The following is an 8,251-nucleotide window of genomic DNA, read 5'->3' on the forward strand; positions in this document are numbered from 1 at the left end:
ATCAGCCATGATCACAGTGAATGCCGGTGCTGGCTCGAAGGGCCGAATGGCCTCCTCCTGCGCCTATTTTCTATGTTTCTATATAGGTAGATAGAGAGATACAGCACAGAAACAGGCCCTTCGGCCGACTGGGTCCATACTATCCATTGATCCTAATCCTACACTAATCTTACCAACTTGCCTCCCGTATTGTTAACAAATTGCCCCAGATTCCACCACTCCCGACACACACACCAATAAACTAAAATAGTTGGACTGCAAATAATTCCGCCAGCCATCTACAAAGACTGAAGAAGGGTCCCACATTCGAATAACGTACAGATTTGTAGGTTAATTGGCTCTTCCTCCCCTCCCCCTCCTCTCCTCCCTCCCCCCCTCCCTCAATCCCCTCTCCTCCCCCCTCTTCCCTTACCCCCCACTCCCCTCTTCCTCCAGTATATTCACTGGAATTTAGAAGGATGAGAGGGTATCTTATGGAAACATATAACATTCTCATGTTGGGGGAGTTAAGAACCAGGGATCACACACAGTTTAAGAATAAGGGGTCGGCCATTTAGGACTGAGATGAGGAAAAGCTTTTTCATCCAGAGAGTTGTGAATCTGTGGAATTCTCTGCCACAGAAGGCAGTGGAGGCCGATTCGCTGGATGTTTTCAAGAGAGAGTTAGATTTAGCTATTAGGGCTAACGGAATCAAGGGATATGGGGAGAAAACAGGAACGGGGTACTGATTGTGGATGATCTGCCATTGAATGGCGGTGCTGGCTCGAAGGGCCGAATGGCCTACTCCTGCACCCATTTTCTATTTTTCGATGTAACACCACAAATATCACCCTTGCATCATTCACTTGCATTCAGTAAATTGGCAGTGGGCTGGTCACTGGTCTGCTCCTGCTGCTAAACACAGAGCAGGCCTCATGCTGACGGGGCAAGATGGAAACCAGACTTGAAAAAGAAAAACAATCTTTTCAAAAATAGAAATCTGCTCGGCCCTTTTGCGAGCTGCCCTGGTCAGTTTTTCTGATAAGGGGCCATTAGTCACGAGAATCCACCGCTTCTGCACTTGGTCAATGGGGAGGGGGAGGGGGAGGAGAGGAGGGGGGGAGGAGGGAGGGGGGGAGTTGATGAGGGAGGGGGGAGGAGAGGAGGGGGGAGGGGGGGGGGAGCGGGAGGAGGGGAGGGAGGGGGATGGGGGGTAGGGAGAGGGGATTGAGGGAGGAGGGAGGGAGTAGATGAGGGAGGGGGGAGGAGAGGAGGGGAGGGAGGGGGATGGGGTGGAGGGAGAGGGGATTGAGGGAGGGGGGAGGGAGGAGAGGAGGGGGAGGGGAGGAAGAACCAATTAACTTACAAATCTGTACGAATGTGGGACCCTTCTTCAGTCTTTGTAGATGGCTGGCGGAATTATTTGCAGTCCAACTATGTTCAGTTTATTGTCACGTGTACCGAGGTACAGTGAAAAGATTTTGTTGCGCGCTAACCAGTCAGCGGAAAGACAACACATGATTACAATCGAGCCGTCCACAGTGTACAGATACATGGCAAAGGGAGGTTAGACACAAATTGCTGGAGTAACTCACCAGGACAGGCAGCATCTCTGGGGAAAAGGAATGGGTGGTGTTTTGGGTATCCTTAACCCACTGAGTTACTCCAGCATTCTGTGTCTATCTTCGGTGTAAACCAGCATCTGCAGTTCAGCGTAGTGCAGTGTAGGTTTACAAGGTTAATTCCCGGGATGGCGGGACTGTCATATGCTGAGAGAATGGAGCGGCTGGGCTTGTACACTCTGGAGTTTAGAAGGATGAAAGGATATCTTATTGAAACATATAAGATTATTAAGGGCTTGGACACGCTAGAGGCAGGAAACATGTTCCCGATGTTGGGGGAGTCCAGAACCAGGGGCCACACAGTTTAAGAATAAGGAGTAAGCCATTTAGAACGGAGACGAGGATACACTTTTTCGCCCAGAGAGTGGTGAGTTTGTGGAATTCTCTGCCTCAGAGGCTGGTGGAGGCCGATTCTCTGGATACTTTCAAGAGAGAGCTAGATTGGGCTCTTAAAGATAGCGGATATGGGGAGAAGGCAGGAACGGGGTACTGATTGTGGATGATCAGCCATGATCACATTGAATGGCGGTGCTGGCTCGAAGGGCCGAATGGCCTACTCCTGCACCTATTTTCTATGTTTCTGTGTTTCTAAATGAAATCAGAGCAATCTTACATCCTGGACAAAACACTGACCAACTCTTATCTGTGGAACTGATGCGCTACAATGCTGAGAACTATATTCTGCACTCTGTATCTTCCCCTTTGCTCCACCTGTTGCACTGGAGTTTGATCTGATTGTATTTATGTGTAGTGTTATCTGATCTCTTTGGACAGCACGCAGAACAAAGCTGTTCACTGTACCTCAGTACACGTGACAATGATTGTTCCTGTGTATATAGTAAGCATCATAGAGACTGAAGAAGGGTCTCGAGCCGAAACATCGCCCATTCCTTCTCTCCAGAGGTGCTGCCTCACCTGCTGAGTTACTCGTTGAAACATAGACAATAGGTACAGCAGGAGTAGGCCATTCGGCCCTTCGAGCCAGCACCGCCATTCAAAGTGATCATGGCTGATCATCCAGAACCAGTACCCGTTCCTGCCTTCTCCCCATATCCCCTTGATTCCCTTAGCCCTAATGCTGCCCCACCCGCTGAGTTACTCCAGCATTTTGTGTCCACCTTCGATTTAAACCAGCATCTGCAGTTCGTTCTTACACATGGAGACATGCATCATGGAAACAGGCCCTTCAGCCCAACCTGGCCATGCTAACCAGGATGTCCCATGTACACTAGTCCCAGCGGCCTGCGCTTGGTCCATATCCCTCCAAACCCGTCCTATCCATGTACCTATCAAACTGTGTTTTAAATGTTGGGTTAGTCTCAGCATCAACTACCTCCTCTGGCAGCTTGTTCTATACACCCACCCCCACAATTTATTAATTAAACTCTATATTTTGTTTAAATGTCCCTCTATCTCAGTACACGAGAAAATGAAGACCTTTTGGACCATTGACCATTGACCATTGACCTTTGACCATTCGACCATTGGTGCCAATTCACATTCCTGATCGACATCATGCACAACAAGGCACACAAGAGGGGTCTCCTCCCGAAACGTCACCAATTCCTTCTCTCCAGAGACACTGCCTGTCCCGCAGAGTTACTCCAGCACTTTGTGTCTATCTTCGGTGGAAACCAGCATCTGCAGTTCCTTCCTGCAACCAGGGGTCACACACAGTTTAAGAATAAGGGGTTGGCCATTTAGGGCATGAGATGAGGAAAAACTTTTTCACCCAGAGTTGTGAATCTGTGGAATTCTCTGCCTCAGAAGGCAGTGGAGGTCGATTCAGTGGATGTTTTCAAGAGAGAGTTAGATTTCGCTCTTAGGGATAACGGAATCAAGGGAGATGATCAGCCATGATCACATTGAATGGCGGTGCTGGCTCGAAGGGCCGAATGGCCTACTCCTGCACCTGTTGTCTATTGTCTATTGATATGGGGAGAAAGCAGGAACGGGGTACTGATTGGGGATGATCAGCCATGATCACATTGAATGGCGGTGCTGGCTCGAAGGGCCGAATGGCACCCATTTTCTCTGTTCCTATGTTTCAACACACGACACGGGTGGGGGAGAAGGGGCTGAGAAGCACCAGACACATACGCACATCATCGCACTTTAATGCCTCCAATGAAAGGCAAAGCCGTTCGAACACTCCACTGCCTATTGCTGCACGAGTCGATACGTTTCAAACGACTTCTAACAGAGCTTTAAAAAAAAAGAAATAAATAGTGGGAAAGTAAGTCTCTGGCTTCCCTGAGTGCTTACAGATGAATAGCGGTAGTCCAGGGCTGATTGCTGTAAAATGCCAGCTCGTCCTGATAGCACCCAGGAGCTTTGAATTTAATGAAAACCTCTCTATTCCGCCAGCACAGATCCTACAGGACTCGGGGTATATGTTCCCCTTGAGTTAGGGTGGCTTACGACAACCCATGATGGATAAATCAATAGGCAAGAAGGCAATATCAGCAGCCTCTGCCTCCGCCCCAGCGCCGTTCCCCGACATAAATTATTGACCACATTCTTGTCTCTTTTTACAAAGTGTTTCTGTTCTTTTTCCTTACTAACAATCTGAAAGAAAATCAAATATTTTGTTTGGGCCTCGCTAAAATATCAGCAACTTTTACTATCTTAACGACATTTTTATTGATTCTCGCCCTTAATGGGAGCTGTATATATTTGATGCTGCCCGTTTGATATAGATGTGAGTAATAGGCTTTTTCCCACCCCAAGGATCGTAAAGCAGTCTCACAGGCAGTGTGGACTGAATATGAGAGAGTGTTTAATCTACTCGAGGCATCACTGAGAGAGAGAGAGAGAGAGAGGGGGAGGTGTGGGGGGTGGGGGGAAAGAACTAAAAATTAAAGGCCCCCCCCCCCACTTTTCCCCGCATCTTTGACAATCAGGTCATCCACTGAGAAGCCACTGGCTGAATAACCTTGGCCCCTGATATCCTGGGCTGTTGGAAAGAAATGAAGCCATTAGCCAGAGAGGGGCGATAAATCGAGCCATTTCCAATATGCTGCCACGCCGGCCCATCCATCACAGCCAGCCTGTGCACACACACACACACACGCACGCACGCACGCACGCACGCACACACGCACACACACACACACACACACACACACACACACACACACACACACACACACACACACACACACACACACACACACACACACACACACACACACACACACCAGACCGCAGGGACACCCGAGCTGGAAAAACAGACATAAACAATAATAATCCCGACCATCTTTCAGTCCTTCAGGAAATCCAGTAACATTTTCCTTTTTTTTCCTCTTGTTGTCGTTCGTCAAAAGTGATCTTTAAAGGTTGATCATTAAATTTATGGGCAGAGTCGATGTATAATTGCGGTCATGATCACCGTGCAGAAGCTTCATTAAATGAAACTATCGTCAGATATCCATGATGTATAAACCACTTTAGAAGACATTTTCGTTTAAATTTTTTTAAATTGCCCCTTTTACAGTGTTTTTTCAAAGGGCTGCTTTGTTTTGTTTTTGGCTGGTGACACGTTGGTGGGTAATTACTGCGTGACTCGACTATATGGACGCCCCGATTGTAATCGAGTATTGTATTTCCACTGGCTGGTTAGCACGCAGCAAAAGCCTTCCACTGTACCTCGGTCCACGTGACCACAAACTAAACTGATAACTAATAAACCGTTTCCCCACAATTGATCCATCCACGTTCACCTTGCCACACCCTTGACCGCGGGCGGCACGGTGGCTCAGCGGTAGAGTTGCTGCCTCACCCGGGTTCCATCCCGACTACGGGCCGCTGTCTGTGCGGAGTTTGTACGTTCTCCCCGTGACCTGCGTGGGTTTTCTCCGGGTGCTCCGGTTTCCTCCCACACTCCAAAGACGTGCAGGTTTGTAGGTCAATTGGCTTGGCTATAAATGTAAAATTTTCCCCAGGGTGTGTGTGTACGGCAGAGTTAGTGTGCGGTGATCGCTGGTTGGTGCGGACTCGATGGGCCGAAGGGCCTGTTTCCGCGCTGTATCTCTAAACACAGTCTGAACAAAACGTGTTGGTTTGTACCTCTCCCCTCGTTCTATTGCCTGCTGTAGATTCAGGGACAATCCCAGTTCACCCCAACTTACAGAAAGATAAACCTAGAAACATAGACAATAGGTGCAGGAGTCGGCCATTCGGCCCTTCGAGCCAGCACCGCCATTCAATGTGATCATGGCTGATCATCCAGAATCAGTACCCCTGTTCCTGCTTTTACCCATATCCCTTGATTCCGTTGGCCCTAAGAGCTCTCTCTTGAAAACATCCAGTGAATCGACCTCCACTGCCTTCGGTGGCAGAGAATTCCACAGATTCACAACTCTCTGGGTGAAAACATTTTTCCTCATCTCAGTCTTAAGTGGCCAACCCCTTATTCTTAAACTGTGTGACCCCTGGTTCTCGACTCCCCCAACATGGGGAACATTTTCCCTGCACCTGTCCAATCCCTTAAGAAATGTATATGTTTATATAAGATCCCCTCTCAAACTTCTAATTTCCAGTAAAACCAAAGATAAAGTTGAAGCCAAAGATAGTCACAGAGTGCTGGAGTAACTCAGCGGGTCAGGCAGCATCTGTGGAGAACATGGATAGGTGACGTTTCACAGAGTGCTGGAGTAACTCAGCGGGTCAGGCAGCATCTCTGGAGAACATGGATAGGTGACGTTTCACAGAGTGCTGGAGTAACTCAGCGGGTCAGGCAGCATCTGTGGAGAACATGGATAGGTGACGTTTCACAGAGTGCTGGAGTAACTCAGCGGGTCAGGCAGCATCTGTGGAGAACATGGATAGGTGACGTTTCACAGAGTGCTGGAGTAACTCAGCGGGTCAGGCAGCATCTGTGGAGAACATGGATAGGTGACGTTTCACAGAGTGCTGGAGTAACTCAGCGGGTCAGGCAGCATGTATGGACAGAAAGAATGGGTGACATTTTGGGTCGAGTCCCTTCTTCAGACACACACACACGTTTCATCCGTAATTGTTCTTGAAGTCGAGAGAAGGAATGGGTGACGTTTTGGGTCAAGACCCATTCCTTCTCTCCAGAGATACTGCCTGTCCCGCTGAGTTACTCCAGCATTTTGCGTATATCATCAGTTTAAACCACCATCTGCAGTTCCTTCCTACACATCCTAAAGATAAAGCCAGCTCTCCCTAGTCTAATCACATTTGCTTCAGACAAAACAAAGTCAGTTGCTGAAGAAATCAAATTGGAGAAAGTAATGCAGCATAATGTAAAAAATGTGGCAGAATATTACAGAATTTGATTAGCAAAGATGTGATTACACAGACTAATCAACAAGCATTTGCAGAGCTCCTTGGGATTGACAGTCGGCCAAGACTATTCTGCAGTCTCCTGCATCCTGTAAGTGCTGGGCCACCGGGAGATCAGGTTGGTAATTGCGAACCGTGCGGAGGTGTATTGGGCGAAGCGATCGCCAAGCTTGTGCTTGGATAGCACACAACATAGAAACATAGACAATAGGTGCAGGAGTAGGCCATTCGGCCCTTCGAGCCTGCACCGCCATTCAATATGATCATGGCTGATCATCCAACTCAGTATCCCGTCCCTGCCTTCTCTCCATACCCCCTGATCCCTTTAGCCACAAGGGCCACATCTAACTCCCTCTTAAATATAGCCAATTAACTGTGGCCTCAACTACCTTCTGTAGCAGAGAATTCCACAGATTCACCACTCTCTGTGTGAAAAATGTTTTTCTCATCTCGGTCCTAAAAGATTTCCCCCTTATCCTTAAACTGTGACCCCTTGTTCTTGACTTCCCCAACATCGGGAACAATCTTCCTGCATCTAGCCTGTCCAACCCCTTAAGAATTTTGTAAGTTTCTATAAGATCCCCCCTCAATCTTCAGCAACAACAGCTTTTGACTGTACCTCGGCACATGTGACAATAAACTAAACTGAACTGAGCTGGTATAACGTTGTGGAATTGAAGCCTTTAACCTATTATAGAAAGACGGTAGTGGAGGCCAACTCAATGGATATACTTAAGGCAGATTGTAGTTGAGAGGGAGAGATAGATCAGCCACGATTGAATGTTGAAGTAGACTCGATGGGCCGAATGGCCTAGTTCTGCTCCTAGACCTGATGAACGTATGGATTAATCAAAAGGAATCTTCACCCTTGTCAGTACCCGATGTGTTTCAAATTCCAGAACTTAGTTTGGTATTTGTACAAGCTTACTTGTACTTCATACAAATAAAGGCAGTTTTATTCCACAAGATATATTATGTCTAACAAGGAAGTATAATTCTCGGCAGGGTTCGGCAGAACCAATTCCTTGTTTTTTTTTTGCAAATGTGAAACACTATTTCCTCATTCGAAGATTTCTTTGTACTAAAGCAGGGGAAGAGTAACCAGGTTTGTGGGGACCTGGGTTTTATCCGGTTATGGTTTTACAAAGACATTGTTCTTCACAGCGGAGGAGAGGCAAGCTGTTCGACAAATTCAGTCATAACAGGACAATCAGTAGACAATAGACAACAGACAATAGGTGCAGGAGTAGAGGCCATTCGGCCCTTCGAGCCAGCACCGCCATTCAATGTGATCATGGCTGATCATCCACAATCAGTACCTCGTTCCTGCCTTCTCCCC

The sequence above is a fragment of the Amblyraja radiata genome, chromosome 8 (genome assembly GCF_010909765.2).
Source record: "Amblyraja radiata isolate CabotCenter1 chromosome 8, sAmbRad1.1.pri, whole genome shotgun sequence".
NCBI classification, from domain to species: domain Eukaryota; kingdom Metazoa; phylum Chordata; class Chondrichthyes; order Rajiformes; family Rajidae; genus Amblyraja; species Amblyraja radiata.